The following is an 11,021-nucleotide window of genomic DNA, read 5'->3' on the forward strand; positions in this document are numbered from 1 at the left end:
GCACCCATCCATAACTTGAGTTTTCCTTTTGCACAATGTAAAACACACACACACACACGATAAAAATCCTAAATAGAAATATCTGCTCCATCATATCATTCTACAAAAAAACCCTCCTGATCTAGCCATCACATCTCTTCCCAGTCCTCTTGCCCCACTTCCACTCCACAAAATACTAATGATGGGATTTACAGCATGCCCAGGTGGTCAACAATTTCAAGTTTTTACAGATATTAGTTGGAGGACTTGCTTCCTACAGTCAAGTAACCTTCCTTGAGGGTACCATTTCCTTTTAAGCCATAGGGCCACAAGCTTGGATTCCCTTTTAGTGGAACCGATGCGGTAACACGTGGACAGAAGTGATGTCTCAGGGAGTGAGATACCCAGACCACTTAAACTAGGTCTACACTTCAAATGTTGCAGAAGTAACACTGCAGCACTTCAGTGTAGATACTAGCAACACTGACGGCAGAGGTTCTCTCATCAGCATAGGTAATCCACCTCCCCAAGAGGAAGTAGCTAGGTCTATAGAAAAATTGTTCTGTCTACCTCCTGCTGTCTACACCAGGGGTGAGGTCGGCATAGCTATATCGCTCAGGGGGGGTGGATTTTTCACATCCTGAAGAGATGTGGCTGTGGCAATGTAAGTTCCCAGTGTAAACCAGCCGTCAGGGTTTTGTAGATCAACATCAACACTTTAAACTCAATCTGAAAGCCAACAAGAAGCCAGCACAGACCCCAAAGTTCTGATGTAATGTGCTTGCAGCAAGAAGCACCTCTCAGAGATGGTCTTATGGCAAAGGTATTGGACTAGGACTCAGTCTTTTTGTGTTACTTTGGTCAAGTCACTTAATCTCTGTGCCTCAGTTTTGTGTAAAACAGGAATATTACTACTCCTGATTTTACAGAAGTAGTACTGTGAAATGCTTAGATACAATGGTGACAAGAGCCACAGAAAGACACTTAAAATAAATTAATATGGGAGCCATGCTATACACTGAACTGGATAGTCTTAAGGGAAAGCTCCTTATGTGGACTGCAATATAGCTCTCTAGTAAAGGAAAATGAGCTATTCCAGTTCAGCTATGCTTTTTTATCAGAACAAAGGGGAGTCTATTAATGGACTCTCTCGATAACACCAAGGTTTCCCTTCATCACAAAAAATGACTTTATTTTGCGTTGTTATTGCCAACTTTGAGGAAGTTACAATTTTTTAATTATAGCAAATACAACAGCCATTTTAATTAAGATACTATCACACGTTGCATGACAAGCACTTTACACACTGAGAGACATGGAAAAAAACATTTTTGCTTTGCACAGTTTTATTCACTTATCACTGAATAAATATTTTATGAACTAACCGGAAACAAATGTTTGTAGGAATCCACCAATTAGTTGTTTTTAAACTCCATACATATTCCTAGCTATGTATAACGTTAAGATTCAAGACTCAATAAATACCTTACAAAATCTCCCAAACCACCAAAAGATCATGCTTAGTAGTATTATTTTATTGATCAAACACCACTGTAAACTTTCCAACCTACCCACTGTCCCTAATACAGAATTTTTAACTTTCTCAAATTATACTACTATACCTATGCTTGAAAGCATTTGAATATGACGTAGTACAATCTCAATTTCTCTGACCTCTAACAACTGCCATCATCTAAGCATTAGCTCTCCGTGGAAACTTAATCAGGACTCCTTAGCTGGGTTCAGAATATCCAAGTTTACCTTGTTTTCCCTTATACAATGGGTCAAAATGTCTTGCTGTCCAGGAGCACTCAGTACTGAATTAAAATAAGACATGTCGATGAAAAATGATTAGCTTGAAAAATATATTACATAACCAATTTATATTGTTAATATGCCATTTTAATTATGCTATTTACCCCTTCCAAACTTTGCTTTCAAATGAGTGAGCTAACCAAAAAAGTGTCACAATCCATGCTAACATTGTATGTCTTTTTAAAATACCTGACCGCTAAACAAAAACTCAGGGGAATGGTCACGGGGATACAGAGCCTTTCACATTGAGATCACCAGTTCAGTTTTGGTCCAGATCAGTAATGGTTCAAGTCTTGCTTCCAATGGTCACACATGTTTACATTGTAAAAGCCACAACAACTACTGGTAACTTCACTGGCATTGCCACTAAGTATTTGGCAATGGAGTGAACTAGCCATTAAGACTGCACTACTCTTTCAACCCTAGAAGTGCTCTCCTGAAGGTCAGGATTGAAGTACCTGCAGTACTGTTTGTATAAACTTTTACTGGAGCTGCCCCAAATTGTACTTGGCCTGTATTTAAACAGATAACTTCAGTTTCCAGAGCTGTCATTCTATAGTTTCTATGAACACGAAATGCATGTGTAAGTTACAAACAAAAATAATAAACCTTTGATACCCAGGGAACTATATTAAAATGGCTATCATAGAAATGGACAGGTGAGTAGACTGTTTGGGCTAGTAAGCATTCAAAATACATTTTCAAGGCTGGACCAATTGCTATTTGAATGATTAAGCTACATTATTTGTTAACCAAAAGTAGAAGAGACAGTAGACAAATTTTCCAGGATGCTCTTGGGAAGTCAGCATGAAGAAATAGCCTGAAGTGTGCAATGAGTGAAACAAGTTTATTTCTCCCATCCCGCCAGAGTTAACGCAAGAGAAAAAAAAATCACCTGAAGGTTATTCCATGCAGTTTCTATGTTTCCCTATAAACCAGTCCGTCCATAAGAAGTACAAGATATTCTAAAAAAGAAAAAAAAGGCACAGCACCTCATTATAGAGCAGCCCGTCAAAAAACAGAAATGGACAGCAATAACATAAAGGCTATGGCTACACTGCATGCCACCTGCAGCAACATGTGTAGGGTATGCGTAGCTACATGCAGCAGTGAGAAGTTGCGTCCGCGCTGTGGTGTGGAGCTACAAGTGTCAGCGAAAAGCTCTGGCAAGGGGGAGGCAGTGGGGAAACGCTCAGCAGCAGAGGAATGCTGGAGTCTCTTCCCGCTGCTGCTTCTCTGCCAGAGCCTTTCCCCACAACAGGGAGCTGCTGGAGCCTTTCCCCACTGCCACAACGTCTCCAAATGTCTGTGAAGTCTGCTCTAGGCAGAAGCTTGATATACGCCCATGACACACAAACCTTGGTTTCCCTGATGTTTTGACAGGACTTGTATAGCCTGCTGTGCCAATAAAATATGTTTGAACTGAACAGCAGTCAACCAGAAAGATCAAACTATGTTTCACCAGTATTGTCACAAATTATTATTTATATTATCATATAACCTAGAGGTCAACTAAGATAGAGGCCCCAGTGTGCTAGGCACCATACACAGTAAGACACAGTTCCTATCCCAGAGAGATTACAGTCTACATGGACAAAGCATAGAAAAAAGGAAGTTTTTCCCTTTCACAGATGGGGAACCAAGGCACAGAGACACAAGATTTGGGCAGAGATCTGCCAAAGATCACACACAGAAAGTCTGCAGCAGAACTGGGAATTGAAACCAGGGCTGCCGAGCCCCAGCCTAGTGCCTTAACCACCACCCCATCCCTCCTCTCATATCAGCAGTTCTCAAACTGGGTGTCAGGATCCCTCAGGGGATCGCGAGGATATTACGTGGGGGCGGTCGCCAGCTGTCAGCCTCCACCCCAAACCCCGCTTTGCCTCCGGCATTTATAATGGCGTTAAACATATTTTAAAGTGTTTTTCATTTATAAGGGGGGGGTGGGGGGTCGCACTCAGAGACTTGGTATGTGAAAGGGGTCACCCAAGTTCACAAGTTTGAGAACCACTGTCCTGCGCTCACCGGCTCAGAGCGCAGCCTCTCCGCGCGGGGGGTGGGGCTGGAGCGGGCAGCCCCGGGGGGCCCTTTACCCCAGGGACTCCTAGCACAGCCCCACCCCACGGTCTACGGCCTTTCCCTCCCGCCTGCCTGACCCCGCTCCGGGCCGGGCTAGGAGGGGCTCGCCGGGGGGGGGGGATCAGGGCGAGCTCCTGACACGGCCCTGGGGAAACACCCGTGTTCGCGGCGGGGGAGGGGAAGGGGGAAAAGAAGGGGCCGCCCTACGGGGTCGGGGGATGAGAACCCGCCCCCCCCGGTAACTGGGTCAGGACCGGCTCAGCGCTGCCCTGACACCCCCCGACGCCCCCAGCAAGAGGCAGGACGGCCCCGCTCCCCCCCCGCCCCGGGGGCTGGCAAGGCCCCGCGCCGCCACGCTCGCCCCGGCCGGGAGGAGGCACCCGGCTCCCGCCGCGGGAGGGAGGGGGGGCCGCCCCACCTGCGTCTCAGCCCCGCTCCGGCCCCTCCAACTGCGCCGCCTGCGAACGCGACGCGCCTCAGCTCAGGCCAGCTCGGCAGAGCCTCTGCCGCTGCGTCAGCGCGCGTGCGCGTGCGTGCGGCGGCGCCGTCACTTCCGGGTAGCTCCGGCGGGGCGGGGCCCGAGCGGGGGCGGGGCTAAGGAGTGGGCGGAGCACCTGGGGCAGTGGCTGAGGGAGAGGGAATGGGGGGGGGCAATCGGGGTAGCAGGCCCTGTCCCCAGCTGGGGGGAGGGTTAAGCCCTCCCCCCCACACACATTTAGGACCTGCAGGACTGGCCCTGCTTGCAGAGCCCTGTCACTGGCAACGGGATGTTGCAGCCAGCCGGGCCCGGGGCTGCCTAGCTCAGTGGTGGCACCATGACCCCCTTTGGCCAACACCATTACGACATGAGCCCGGGTGGGGGCAGAGGGGACTGGAGCCTGAGACCCGCTGCCCCGGGTGGGAGTGGAGCTCAGGTTTCAGCCCCAGCTCCCAAGCATGCAATGCTAGCCCTGGGGACCCCATGGTTGCCATCCACGTGAGGGTCCTGCAGCAGTTTGAGAACGGCTGGCCTAGAGTCCGATTGTGATGGGCGTGGTGTTGGCAAGGATGAGGCTATTACTCAAGTCTTACTCCTTCAGGGGGCACAGGGTGGTTTCCAGCTGCCCCAAAGAATTTCTGTATCACAATGTATGTCACCATAGTGTGATGCATCTGTCCCCTCCTAAGAGCGCCAACAATCCCCTAGACATTTCATTGATGTGCCAGACATGGAGACAGTTTCATTGAGATCTGTATCTCAATAAGGAACGGTGGCAAATGAGCTAACGAAGAGGACTGCCACAATAGCTCATCGGGGCTATAAAAGAGGATGTGTTTAGCACTGTTACCAAGCAGATCATGCGGAATATTGATCCTTCCATTGACAAAGCCTCGTGGTTGCTGACTGTTTCCGAGCTGCAATGTGTGGACATAAATGCTCACATCACAAATATCCGATTTACCAGAGTGAGCGTGTTATTACAGCGCTTTTCAAGTCTGAGGTCAGTCACTACTGTTTTTGCTGCATATGCTATACCAGGACAGAAATAAAGGGCTGTAACAGTCTGTAAGATTGTTATTGTAATTCTAAAGAATGTTCATGTGCAATTTGAACCTAGGGTTATTTTCTACAGTATAGTCAGGCAGCATAGTTAAAGTAATTTAAACTATTAAAAGCATAAGCCCACCAGTTAAGGAGTGTATAGTACAGGGGTTCACGAGTCTATTGGGGGGGGGGTTTGTGAGCTGATAGCCTCCACCCCAAACCCCACTTTACCTCCAGCGTTTATAATGGTGTTAAATACATAAAAACATGTTTTTAATTTATGAAGGGGGGGTGTCACACTCAGAGGCTGTCTAGGTGAAAGGGGGCACCAGTAAAAAAAAGTTTATATAGTAGAACACATCAGGAATGGAGGTTGCTCATAACTCTGAAATGTTCATAATTCTGAACAAAACATCATAGTTGGTCTTTTAAAAGTTTAAAACTGAACATCAACTTAATACAGTTTTTAAACTTTACTATGGAGAAGAAAAATGGTGCTCTCTCTTCTTTTGTAGTTTATGTTTAACACAGTGCTGTACTGTATTTGCTTTTTTTCGGGGTGGGGGTGGGGGGGGAGGTGTCTCTGCTGCTGCCTGATTGCATATTTCCAGTTCCAAATGATGCATGTGGTTAACTGGTCAGTTTGTAACTCTGGTGTTCGTAACTCAGAGGTTCTACTGTATAAAACTGTAGAAGACAAAAGGATATAAAACATGACAACTGCTAATAGATTTAAGCCTTGTAGAGCTTATGAAAGAAAACCACTCAAATAATATTTTACAATATTAAGTGAAATTTAGCTAATGGAATGGATGGTAAAAATACATGTTCTGTTGCTCCACAAAGCAGCCAAAATTAAAGCCCACACTGATATCAGAATCTTGACAATATAACCAACAATGCTGAGTTCCTGCTCTCTCTACTTTTCAACTATCTGCAAAACCAAGTAAGTGATGAGAAAAAAAAAATCAGGAAAGTAGTAGCTTCAATTGATGCCAGATTTGTTTCTTTAACATACATTAAGTTTTCTCTCTTTCCTATTGGACAAGGTGTCCCCCTTATGAAAGCCATGCACATAGCTGGGGCTAATCAGCCTCCTTGCTGACCATCTCACCAGACATGAACAGATCCTGGAGACAAAATTACTTCCCTCATCCAACATTTAATAGTGATTGCTCCAGGCTGCCAGTTTGGTATCTGTTCTTTGAATAAATGTGCTTCAGTCTCCAAAGCCATCACACTTTTCACTAGTACCAAATTTTCTCTCTGTCTCTCACACACACACACGCGCCTATAAATGATTACTTTCATTAAAAGAATATTCATTTTTGACATAAGTAACTTACTCCAACAGCTGCAGAAGGGTATGCTGCACTGCAGTTTGGATGGACTGTGCCAAGCAAATAACCAGTCTTTATCCCAAGAGCTTACAGTCTAAAATCACAAGTGGGTGAAATACAGTACAGAATGAACAAACAAATATTGAAAGGGTATTACCGTTTTTCACACTGCTGGCCATTTTATAAGAGAAAGATCCCATCATGGGCCACGTCCCTCTCCCACCAATCCAGTACCACAATGTATGATTCTCAAAATGTTTCATTCTGCAGGCCAGCATGAAAGACCCCAGAAGACCATGTTCTGAGAACTGCTGTTACACTTCAGGAAACATATTTGATTTTTTTTGTTTTTTGTTTTTAAAAAAGGATTGCTGAACTAAGGAAAGGAGGGCTGCTTTATGAACATTAATGGGAAATTTCTCCAAGGATCACATGAAAGAAAGCAGAAGTGGGTGTCACAGATAAGGGAGGGCAGATGGAGAAAATGAATGTAGACAAGGAGAAGCTTGACTCATGCAGAGGGGAGAAAAAAGCCACTGCAGATTCAAGTAAGAAAAGACATGGTGAGGGAAGTGGGAAAGGATGATCCTGGCTGCTGCATCATGAACAGCCTGTTGCTGCGATAATACTGAGGTGACCCCAGGCTTGTGTCTGACTTGTAATGTGATAACGTCAAGAGACCTACCTCTCACTATTCTACACGCAGCCGATAAAGTGGGTATTCACCCACAAATGCTTATGCTCCAATACGTCCGTTAGTCTATTAGGTGCCACAGGACTCTGCCGCTTTTACAGATCCAGACTAACACGGCTACCCCTCTGATGCTATTCTACATGTGTTACATAGTGTATGAATGAGGGAAGAGACCCACACTCAGAATTTGACCTCTCTGCAGGAGCAAAGCTCACATTTTTCTCTTTCCAAAACCATCAGAAATGGCATCCCTGCTCCCCTTACAGTCTGCAACTGGCCTTACTCCCACAGCTGCTTAGCCTTTAAATCAGAACATTGGCATTTTCCAGACTGGGCAGCCCGATGAATGCTTAGGAGGCATGTTTTATTTATGGTGCTTGCCTCAGGGAGAAAAATAGTTAAGATTACTTCTATTCAAACAAAAACAGTTTCCTCCCTCCCTCCCCAACTGCCTTTCATTGACAAAGGCTCTAACTTTCACCTTTGGGTCTGAAACCGTCCAGCTCTCACCACAGACATGAGCAGTGCTTGTTGGGTTGGTTGTGCATGGGGTGTGGGTTTTTTGGTGAATTCCGGTTAAATGAATTGAGCTGCATTTGACTTATTGAGTACATGCAGCTCAGCAACTACCATTAAGCTTCTTGCTCCTAGTTTTAGCGTTGTATAGCATGTGGCAAGAGCTGCAAGTGGCTAGGTAGGAAAAGAACTATCAACTGAATTTGAATGAGGTGGTGGGGAGGGATTTGTAAATGTCTAATTGAAACAAGGGCAAACTCTTTCCATCACAAAGTGAGACTGTAAACACTGCGTTAATCCTTCTAGTGGGAATCGCCACCACCTAAGTAAGTTTGAACGGGTTGTGTAGTGTCTTACTTCTCACCCATAATCAATCGTCTGTTACACAGAGGACCCTAGGTTCCATCCACTCCACTTGATAAGCTGGGGAAGGAGGCACTGCAATAACAGAGCAAGGGAAGCATCTCTCATGCACAACAGCCCCAACATAGGCATACCAAAGAGAGGAAAGCAGGCCATTGATGTCAATTAGTCATGATGCTCAACAATATTTCAGGAGGTAGTAGTGAGTAGTGGGGCAGAGTTCCAAGGCTATGACTTCAGCCATTGATCCCCCCCTCCCCCAAGATACCAGAGCTCAAACCAAACACATATCCAGAAAGACGACAACAGGAGCAGCACTGGATCCATTAAGTCAAAGAAAAACCCTACCTATCCTATGAATACCTTTAATGTTTTAGTTAGTGTGTGGCAAGGCCATTTCTGTCTCTACTGTAGATAAAATCCAATAGATTAATACTTTGTTCAAAACTTTCTGAAATCAGATTTTGGTTGAGAGGCTTTTGTGCACATCTATATTTGTTCAGATTATAAAAAAACAAGTTAATATATTTTATTTCACAACAGACTATACATAATTTTTTTTCTTTTACACATTAAATGAAATACATAGATTACATAGTTTACATGGAATTGAAAATACATAAGACAAAGTGCTACAATATCCACAATATTAAATTAACATTATTCACAAACTTATTTAAAATGTAAAAACAACCCCACACATTTGCAGACACTGAATATCTCCAACTTTCAATCAGTATCTAGGATTGGTTTTTCAAAGGCATTCAGGATTATAATGCATAGAGACAACATCTTGCTGACAAAATGTAAAACATGACAAAATAAAAATCCTTATAAAAGCACTATCTGTAAACTCATACTAAACCTGTGAAAGTAAAATGACCAAAAATTCTTGTCCTGGAAAGCAACATCCATCTGAAGATCTGTATATAAAATAAATAAATAGAATTCCCAGATCAGACTCAGCTCATTCACAGAAAGAAAAATGAAACAACCTTGAGGGTTTGTTTTTAAAAATGTTAAACAATTAGAAAATTTAAAGCCATCTTAGATCTCCTCTATAGTGCAAGGGACAATCTAAAAAGCATTACAAAAATTTATTCTTTTTTGAAGCTGTAAGTAACTATATAGATCAGCATAACTACAAGGCTCAGTACTTCCAGTGCTTACTTAAAGCCACCTGTGTCCAAAGTGTCCCGGGCACTAGCTCACAGAGGCTCTGGATGTGTTGGGAGAACTTCATGCTATATTCTGTGCTTTGTATCATTGCCCTTTCTGGCTGATGATCAGTTGTATGACCCAGTACTTCTGCACTGATCTTTGCCACCCAGGAAGCACAAGGATCCTAAGCACAGGATATGGCATGAAGTTCTTCCAACACATCCACAAACTCTAAGCGACCTTGGCTGAAACTCAAGCAGGGGAAACCCTGCCTCCATGGACATAGTTCAGTCTAAATCTGATCCATTTCGCCCCCAAACTAACCTGCATTACCTTTCCACTGAATGCATCTGATGAAGTGAGCTGTAGCTCACGAAAGCTTATGCTCAAATAAATTTGTTAGTCTCTAAGGTGCCACAAGTCCTCCTTTTCTTTTTGCAGATACAGACTGACACAGCTGCTACTCTGAAACCTTACAACAGAAGAGACTCACATTGGCAACCAGGTGCAGACAACCCAGATTAGCCAAGCTATCCACCACCAGGAACAGATCCACCGACAGACTTCACAGATGCTATGATGGAGACAAACATTTCTTTGCCTCCGGCACTACCACAGCATGAGAATTCAAAAAGTCTGTATGATGCAAACTATCAGCTTTGGCATGAGACTTTCACCACCAGTGCATCTGTCTTCCCTATCATGTCATTTTCCCCAGGTCATCCATAAGCCAGGGTGACCTGTGAAGATAAAGCTAGGGGAAGAATGTGCCTCGTTGACCACTATTGCTGACTGAGGCCAAAAGATCATGACCTGCCACCATGTTTATAGAATCAAGTCCTAATTTAAGATGAACAACAGGAAGAGACACTCACATATGATGTAGTCCTCAGGATCTGGCAAGTCCACCAGTAAGCCCCTCAGAATCCCAAAGTATGGGCATCCTTGGCCTAACTTCTTTACGTTACTAAAAACAACCTCCAAAAACTATGAACTCGCTTATGTGTAAATTGATGTTACTTTTAAAAAATTACTAATGCTCTATAGGGAGTAAAAGGAGAGTGGTGAAATAAAGGGAGACGCAACAGAAATAAGATGACACTGTTTGACTCAAGGACACCTCTTCAGTGTCTCTATAGCAACTGCCAACCGATAACTTCAGGGATTTTTTTAATTAAGGTGTATTCTGGCTCTCACTGTAGATATTGAAACTCCTGCATACAAGATAAACTTTCTAAACCTAGAGCATTTAAGTAGACTACATATGTATGATTTAGAGGTTAGAACAAAGAGCAGGGAACAAGGAAGAATCCAGTCACAGTCATTACTTCCATGTGTGTCCTCAGGCTAGTCACTTGATCTCCTTATGCCTCTTAAAGCTGGAAAACTGGAAGGGGGGCGGAGGGGAGCAGTATCTCACTGAAATTGTCATTCATAACTAGAGTGGGGAAATAAGTTATGAAATAAAAAAACCTTCCCAGTTCCAGTGTTTGTAATAAAAAGTGCTAAAATGCTAAAAATGCTAAAAGCACTGGGAAGGATGCATTAT

At 44.0% G+C, this 11,021-nt stretch overlaps 1 protein-coding gene across 3 annotated transcripts in view; it reads right to left on the minus strand.

The window, feature by feature from the left end:
• RABGEF1 (RAB guanine nucleotide exchange factor 1) overlaps positions 1 to 4,413 on the minus strand; it is a 31,945-nt gene extending 27,532 nt beyond the window's left edge. For 2 of the 3 annotated variants that reach the window (XM_084651350.1, XM_084651348.1), the window contains exons 1-2: positions 4,292 to 4,413; positions 2,690 to 2,759 (exon numbers count right to left, since the gene is read on the minus strand). The gene's annotated coding sequence lies outside the window, so the exon portion shown is untranslated. The remainder of the gene's footprint in view (positions 1 to 2,689; positions 2,760 to 4,291) is intronic. The other variant, XM_084651349.1, reaches the window with a different exon arrangement.
• Positions 4,414 to 11,021: the final 6,608 nt, after the last annotated feature.

The sequence above is a fragment of the Lepidochelys olivacea genome (genome assembly GCF_965140295.1).
Source record: "Lepidochelys olivacea isolate rLepOli2 genome assembly, chromosome: 17".
In the NCBI taxonomy this organism is placed as follows: Eukaryota; Metazoa; Chordata; order Testudines; family Cheloniidae; genus Lepidochelys; species Lepidochelys olivacea.